At 38.7% G+C, this 7972-nt stretch overlaps 1 long non-coding RNA gene across 2 annotated transcripts; it reads left to right on the forward strand.

The window, feature by feature from the left end:
• Positions 1 to 1034: 1034 nt before the first annotated feature.
• Positions 1035 to 7498, forward strand: LOC107799047 (uncharacterized). 2 transcript variants are annotated; one of them, XR_012696543.1, is made up of 4 exons: positions 1035 to 1812; positions 5065 to 5133; positions 6609 to 6699; positions 6851 to 7498. It is a non-coding gene; the product is annotated as an uncharacterized LOC107799047 (long non-coding RNA). The 2 variants fall into 2 exon arrangements; XR_001651053.2 differs by lacking the exon at positions 5065 to 5133 and having other exon boundaries at positions 1036 to 1812.
• The last annotated feature ends 474 nt before the right edge of the window (positions 7499 to 7972 follow it).

Here is a 7972-nt window from a genome sequence, read left to right on the forward strand (position 1 = left end):
TTCAAGGCAGAGGCCGTAGGATCCCGCCTGAAGAATAGGGTTAACCTCCAGTTTTTTTCAGGTCAAATCGGAAGTAGCACGAGCCCGCCTAAAGAACAAGGTTTGCGAGATCAAGTCTAATCCAAGTTCAAGTTTATTTCAAGTGCAAGCAGCATGATGTCCGCCTGAAGAACAAGGTCAGCTTTCAGTTTTCTTCAAGTTCAAGTCAGCATGAGCCCACCTAAAGAATAAGGTCATTTTTCAGTTTCATGTTGAAGATTCAAGTAGAGATTCAAGGAAGATTCGAGACAAGAAGTTGATAGGATTTTGTATTTTTCTTTTGTTTTACTGTAATTTTTGTTTTATTTTGATGTAATGGCAGAAACCACGAATTGGAACCTCAACGGCACTTCACTCGACTTTCCACCTCGATATCCTTCTCCATTTTTTCTACTTCTGAATTACACGTGACCTGATTCCTTTACAACTAAGGATATGTAGGAAGCTGAGATACCAGGGCTCAGTCACACTCTCTTATCCGTCTTTATTTTTTTGAATAAGTGTCGGGTCAGAGATCAATTACGTTGGTTACTTAATTATTTACTCAAAAACACTTCGTGTTTCCAAGCAAATAGGAGCAATTGTAAGCACACAATTTTTAGTATTTTTAAAATATTTATTTGAGTCTACTTTAATAGGATATCAGTCTAGGTTTAGTTTCAATTTTAATTTAGAACATAAATTTGAAAACACAAAAATAATTTTATTTTAATATTTAATTTTATTTTAATAGTTTATTCTCCTTAACTAAAATTAATTAGTATTTTTAGTAATATATCTTGTTATCTATAATTTATTTTTATAAAATAAAAAGAATGAATTCTTGGGATAGCTTTTGTCTTGTTTTTATGTGAGAAGTCCAAAATGTAAGCCCAATCACTTAGCCTACACCCCATCAGACCCGCATACCTGCCCATCTTGCCTTTTAAATCTCCACCCTTCATTCTTTTGATCCAACAACTATTGTTTTATCTTAATTCTATATAAAAACTAATTTTAAACAAACACTAATCACCCCAAACCAGCCGTAACTCACTACACCCCTTGCTGCCGCCGTGGACTCGCCGGAAAACTTAGTGATTCCGGTCGAGTCCACTCACCCGATTCTCCATGGTCCCCCCCTCCCTTGTCCTCTCTCTCCATATCAGTTAAACGCGTAACTAACCATTCACTCTCTCGAATCTTCCATCCGTTTCTACTTTCCACACCTTTTGGACAGATATTGCAAAAATGTTAGCCATAGGATCAAAATATTATGGTCCAAGGTTTCCACTTGTCTAAAATCAGTCCATTCAAAGGTAATTTCAGATTTTAGAGGTTTTTGGATTTTTAGAGGAGAATTTTCGTGTTTCTTGGAGAAGAAGATTGGACGTTTTGGAGCCACTATAAATGCTCTCATTTTCAAATTTCAGAGGAGAATTTTTGGGACGGAAAATTAGGAGGAAAAACTAGGTTTTGGTTTTGGCTTTTACTTTTCTTCTTCTGATTTTCATTTCAGATTCATATAACCACAAAAAAAAAAGATTTCAATTTGTTCTAGTTTTATTTTTATTTCAAATTTGAAAATACACAAGATAAATTTAGTCTCTTCCTTTGATTTTGATTTCCAAAATGGAGTGAAGTTGAAACAGGTGTTCGATTGTTGGAGTTGCTGCTTGAGGTGCGGTCCATTGGTTTTGTTCGAGTTCGACTGACGTTTTGAATTTTACTCGTAATGCGCTATTCTGTCTGTTGTTGTTGTTGGAATTTTTCGTCAATTGAAAGCTATTTAAGGTCCATCTCTTTACCTTTTCTTTTATATTGCTATATATATGGCGGTTTAAACTATAGTATCAGCCCATTTAAGAATAGTTTGTAGAAGGATCTATTATTTCTTTTGGTTTATTAATTATGAGCCATGATTTTCAGATTTCGTTTAGTCCTAAGTTCTCTTCATAGATCTCTCTTTGATATTTGTCAAGTTTTCTTTGGTTAGTTTTAATCTTGTGTAGAGTCTTCTTATTTTCTTAAAAAGGATAATGAATCGTGTGTTCTCATGTTCATATGTTTAGATTGAAAGCTTCTGTTACAGCCTTAGGTTTCATCTTAATAAAACTTGTCTGCATTTTTGGAATAACTAAAGGTAGATAAACCTTTTTCTCATTTTTAAATATGAAAAGCTCTTTTTAGTGACTAAGTTCCTAATCGTCAAAGTTCATTTTATTAAAATAAACAAATCTTCTCTTCTTCTGGTTATAGCATGTTCACTAATTGACATTCAAAGGAAGTGCATAAAAATTCTCTTAAAGAAAATCAGATGTCTGGTTCTAAAATAGGCTGATCTATAGTTTGATCATGTTTCTTTCTGTTATTTATTTTGATAATTCAATGTCTACTTGTAAGATGTTTGTTTCCTTAGCTTTATATTTGTGACTATAGTAATTAGATTCGGAAGTTCATGAATTAAAGAGAGAAAAATAGAATTTGATACCTTGATGACATGTATTGTGCTACGGGATTCGGGCTAAATGGAACTAAAAGAATTGGAGCTTAATTGTTTATTACTTTCTTTACCTTATATCGCTAGAGCATGTTTAGGCCGTCAACACTCGGGTAGGCAAATTTTAGGTCTCGTCTTTTATTTCACTCGAGGTGAGAGGTCGTCCCCTTTAGTTTTTATTCAGGGGAATGTCCTGTATATTTTGTATATATCTTATCCGTATATAGTAGCTATAGTCTATACTCTTAATAAAAGGCCAAATGATGAAGCTATAGTAGCTCATAGGGTACTCAGACTTCTCCCAAGGATGATTCTTTGTGCGGGTACCTCACACTAGTTCCAATCACCTGCCTTGCTTCCTATACTCTTAATAAAAGGCCAAATGATGAAGCTATAGTAGCTCATAGGGTACTCAGACTTCTCCCAAGGAATCATAGGGTACTCAGACTTCTCCCAAGGAATCATAGGGTACTCAGACTTCTCCCAAGGATGATTCTTTGTGCGGGTACCTCACACTAGTTTCAATCACCTGCCTTGCTTCCTATACTCTTAATACTACAAAATAAAAATAAATACTAAAAAAATAACATAATAACAATAAATATAAAAAACTAAATTAAAAAAACTACAGTAAAGCTAGGTTGCCTCTCAACAAACGCCTAATTTAACGTTGCATCACGACATGAACCACTTTGTTCCCCCATCTCGAACTTATGAATTAAGCCTCTTATTTGTCTTCAAGTTTTTTGTTATCCTCTTTTGGTGGGGCTACAAAGATAACCAAGTCAAATAATAAAAATTTTACTCTATACTTTTCGGCCTTTAGATAAGGAATGTAATTTTTGCTTTTTGGCACAACAAATTCAAGAATATAGGCACTCTCATCTTCACTCTTTGACTCCCTTATAGGCTCAGATGACTCGATTATTATCTTGCTATTAAACACAATGTGAAAAAATGATTAGAATAAGGTCTAATATGTCCTAACTCATAAATTGTACTATTATTTATATCCCCATATATACACACATTCAGGTCTCCCAAAGTAATGTTATCTACTCCCTCATATGACTCTAGACCAACATCGGCATTCTCAATAAAAATATGGTCTAATGATTGGTATTCTCGTTTTAGCTTCTCATTTTGGTTTAGAAGATTTTTTTTCGCTTCACACAATTCATCATTACATTGTTGGGCGTTACACGCATCAACTCAATTATGAAGATGTAACGACCCAACCGGTTGTTTTGAGAGTCGTAGCCCCATTTCTCCATTTTGTATTTCATTTGTGTTCTTCAGCTATATTATGTCTTACTGGATCAGTTTATTCGGGTCCGGAGTTGTTTTGGAGTGAATTGAGACACTAAGTTTCTTAGCAGAAGGTTTAAGTTAGAAAAGTTGACCGGATATTGATTTATGTGTAAACGACCTCAAGTTTGAATTTTGATGGTCCCGTTAGCTTTGTTAGGTGATTTTGGATTTAGGAGCACGTCCGAATGTGATTTGGAGGTCCGTGGTAGAATTAGGCTTGAATTGGCAAAAGTTAGAATTTTAGCGATTTTTGCCGGCAGCGAAAATTTTGATATCGGGGTCGGATTAGATTTTCGGAAGTTGGAGTAGGTTCATGTTGTCATTTCTGACTTGTGTGAAATATTTGAGGTCATTTAGACGTGGATAGGTAGGTTTCAGTATCGTTTGTGGAATTTGGAAGTTTAGAAGTTCTTAGGCTTGAATCTGAGTGTTATTGGGTGATTCGAAGGTTCGACTAAGTTTGTATGGGGTTATATAACCTGTTGGTATGTTTGGTTGAGGTCCCGAGGGCCTCAGAGCAATTTCGGGTAGTTATCGGAGAGTTTGGAGTTGGAAAAATGCAGCTGAAGCAGCTGCTGCTGGTGTTTGGCACCTGTGGAGTGGGAACCGCAGGTGCGAGGTCGCAGAAGCGGGTTGAGAGGCGCAAATGCGCAGTTGGATTGCAGGTGCAGCTTGGTCCCCGCATCTGCAATGGCCGCAGATGCGGTCAGGTGATCGCAGGAGCGGAGCCAGCCTTTTTAATGAATCTCCGCAGAAGCGGAGCCCTGCTAGCAAATGCGGTTTAGCTAGGCAGAAAACCCCAGCTCGAGGTTCTATTCTCCATTTTCAATTTTGGACTTGAGGAACTCAGGAAAGAGGCAATTTTTTGAAGGATTTCAAGAGGCAATGTTGGGGTAAGTGATGCTAACCCACAATGGTATAAATTTCATGAATCCATAGCTTTATTCATCATATAATGAGGGATTTGAGCTAGAAATTTTGGGATTTAGGGCTTGAGAATTGGAGAGTGAAGTTTGAGGATTTGATTGACCAAATTAGGTCGATTTTGATAAATTTGGTATGGTTAGACTAGTGAGTGAATGAGATTTCGAGTTTTGTGACTTTTGTCATATTTCGAGACGTGGGCCCAGGGGCCGGGTTTGAGCTAATTTCGGGTTTTGGCTATAATTTGGTATTTTTCTTGTGGAATTAATTCCTTTAGACTATATTGATCGCATTGTATATCTTGTGGCTAGATTCAGGACGTTTGGAGACCGATTTGAGAGGCAAAGGCGTCGCGGAGTAGGATTTTGGCTTGGTTTGAGGTAAGTAACGCTTCCAAACTTGGTTCTGAGGGTTTGAAACCCCAAACTACGTGTTATGTGATTAGTATTGAGGTGACGCACATGCCAAGTGACGAGCATGTGGGCGTGCACCGTGAGAAATGTGACCTGGGTGATTCCATGGCACCGTTTAGTGACTTTATCATGTTGATATCCATGTTTTCTTCACGTGATAAAGTATTCGAGCTGTAAATCATGCTAGATATCATGTTTAGGCTTTGTGCCGGTATTGTTGGACCCTTACGATCGTTTCTTGCTGTCGTCTCACTAGTTTTCTTTTAATACTCCATACTCAGTCATGATCATGCATTTTTATATCATATCTCAGTCTCAATTATTTATTCATTCTTCATATCATTGTTCCGGGTTGTTTTCATGATATTGTGAGCCCGTGGTGAGACTAGAGAGGTTGATGACTGAGTGAGGTCGAGAGCCTGGTTATGAGTAATAGTTATGGGATCGGGTTGCATGCCGCAACGATTATATTGATGATTATGATAGCGCTTGGGCTGTAGGAGCCCCTCCAGAGTCTGTAACATACCCCCAGTGAGCGCGAATGATATTATTGAGGGATGGATTTCCCTGGACATGGATTTGTCCGAAGTACTTAATACCTGGAGATGGATTTCTCCACAGGGTTGGATTGCCCTTTGTCCTCGGTGCTGGGTGACTTACAGTCAGTGTTGTATATGTTCTAGGATGGATTTCCCTGGGCCGGATGGCCATATACAGTACCGAGTGGTTGGGCACTTGAGAGTGAAAGTACATGGTGCATTTTATACATTCTGTGCATTGATACTTAGAGATTTGCTAAGTTGTATACCTTACATTATTCAAATATGTATTTACTTTACTGCTTTGAGCTGTATATTTGACTTGAAAGCATGCCTTCATCTCTGCTCATTTACTTCTGTTTTACCTGTTGAGGTCAAGTCCGTCACTACCTTTCAGTCCAACGTTTGAACTTGTTACTTGCTGAGTTGGTGTACTCACGTTACTACCGGTCGTAGCAGCTTTTGCTGATCTAGGTTCCAGAGTTTGGAGACTGATCTAGACGCTCATGTACTCAGTAACACCCTGGTTTTGGGCTGGATTGTATCACTTTGGGATTTTTCTGATGTTTTAAACAGTTTTCTTTTATGTTAAATGCTTCCGTTAAGTTTTTCAAATTTATAGTTGTTGTGTTGAGTTTTATTGAGAGAGGCTGGCCTTGTTCCACGATAGGCGCCATCACGACGGTAGAGTTTGGGTCGTGACAAGTTGGCATCAGAGCGTAGGTTACATAGGTCTCACGAGTCATGTGCGAGTTTAGTAGAGTCTCGCATATCTGTATGGAGAGGTCTGTACTTATCTTCGGGAGGCTGCAGAACTCTTAGGAAACTTCACATTCTTGAATTCTTATTGTGCAGATCTATTGATACTAGTAACTAAACTTCTATTATTTTGTTCTCTCATAGATGGTGAAGACACGTGCTACTTGGCAGGACGGACAACCACCAGCACCACCAGTTAGGTCTGCGAGAGGCCGAGGTCGTGGCAGAGGCCATGGTAGGGGCAAAGGTGTAGCCCATATAGTAGCTAGGGCAGAACCTGTGATAACTAGGGAATATGATGCATTCTACACTCCTTCTTACTCAAGTTTTGATTAGAAATGTGTACAAAATAATCCTAAAGGCTCACAGGTTGTGCTTGATTGCAGGTTTGATCAATAAGGTGACAAAGTGTCAAAAACCAGCTCAAAAAGGAGTGAAACTTGCACAAGTACCAAGACAAGACAAAGCTCAGTCAAACAGGGCCAGTGCAACCGCACACCATTCTGTGCGGTCTGCACAAGTGAAGTTCAGAGAGGTTGCTTTTCAGGCTAAAAGGCAATGCGGCCGCAAAGGGTTTTGTGCGGTCCGCATTGAGTTCACCGCGGCCGCACTCGATTTCGTGCGGTCCGCAAAGCCAAGGTTCAGAGAGGTGGTGTTTTGGAGGATGAAGGTCAATGCGATTCGCGTTCCTTTTTGTGCGGACCGCAATAATAGCTACCGCGGCCGCACTCGACTTTGTGCGGTCTGCATTGCCTGAGTTTAGAGAGCTGATTATTCAAGCCCAGAGCCTTAGTGCGGCCGCACTCGATTTTGTGCAGTCCGCACTAGCCCCGCAGAGGTATTTTTGTCTAAGATTTTCAGCCTAGTATAAATAGATTCATTTCCCATTTTTAGGTCATCAGATAGTTTTGTACTGAGAGCTGCGCTCGTGACTTTGTTCCTTTTACCTATTTTGGAGTAATTTTAGCTTAATTTCAACATTGAATCTTCAAGTTTAATTTAGCAATTAATTATTATGAGTTCTTCTTCATCTATTTTTTTGTTTTCTTCTCTAATTATGAGTAACTGGACCCATAAGCTAGGGTTGTGGCTCAACCCTAGTGTGGGTACTTAAATAGTCTTTTGTTTTTATGCTTGATTGTCTATGGGTGTTTGATATTTGGGCTAATTTAGGGTTTTAATTGTGAATTAGTGGTTGCAAACACTAGTTTATGCCTAGTAGACTTTGGCTCTTCTTGAGAAAGCGAGCCTAAGTCCATGAAATTAGTCCAACAAGGAATTGGGGCATACTCAAGAGATTGATAGCCCCAATTAAAGGGTTAAACCTAGAGATAGTAATACCCGACTTGAACCTTGATTGCTTGTGCAAATTTGCATACCTAATTGGTCTTGAGAAAGTCAATTCGGGCAAAATCACTCGAACTACCGAGAGGTATAGAGTGAGTAGAATCGTGCAATGGTTATATCATACTCCCCAAATGTGACAATCTAGTTTTAGACTCAAGAAT

This window comes from Nicotiana tabacum, chromosome 11 (assembly GCF_000715075.1).
Source record: "Nicotiana tabacum cultivar K326 chromosome 11, ASM71507v2, whole genome shotgun sequence".
NCBI classification, from domain to species: domain Eukaryota; kingdom Viridiplantae; phylum Streptophyta; class Magnoliopsida; order Solanales; family Solanaceae; genus Nicotiana; species Nicotiana tabacum.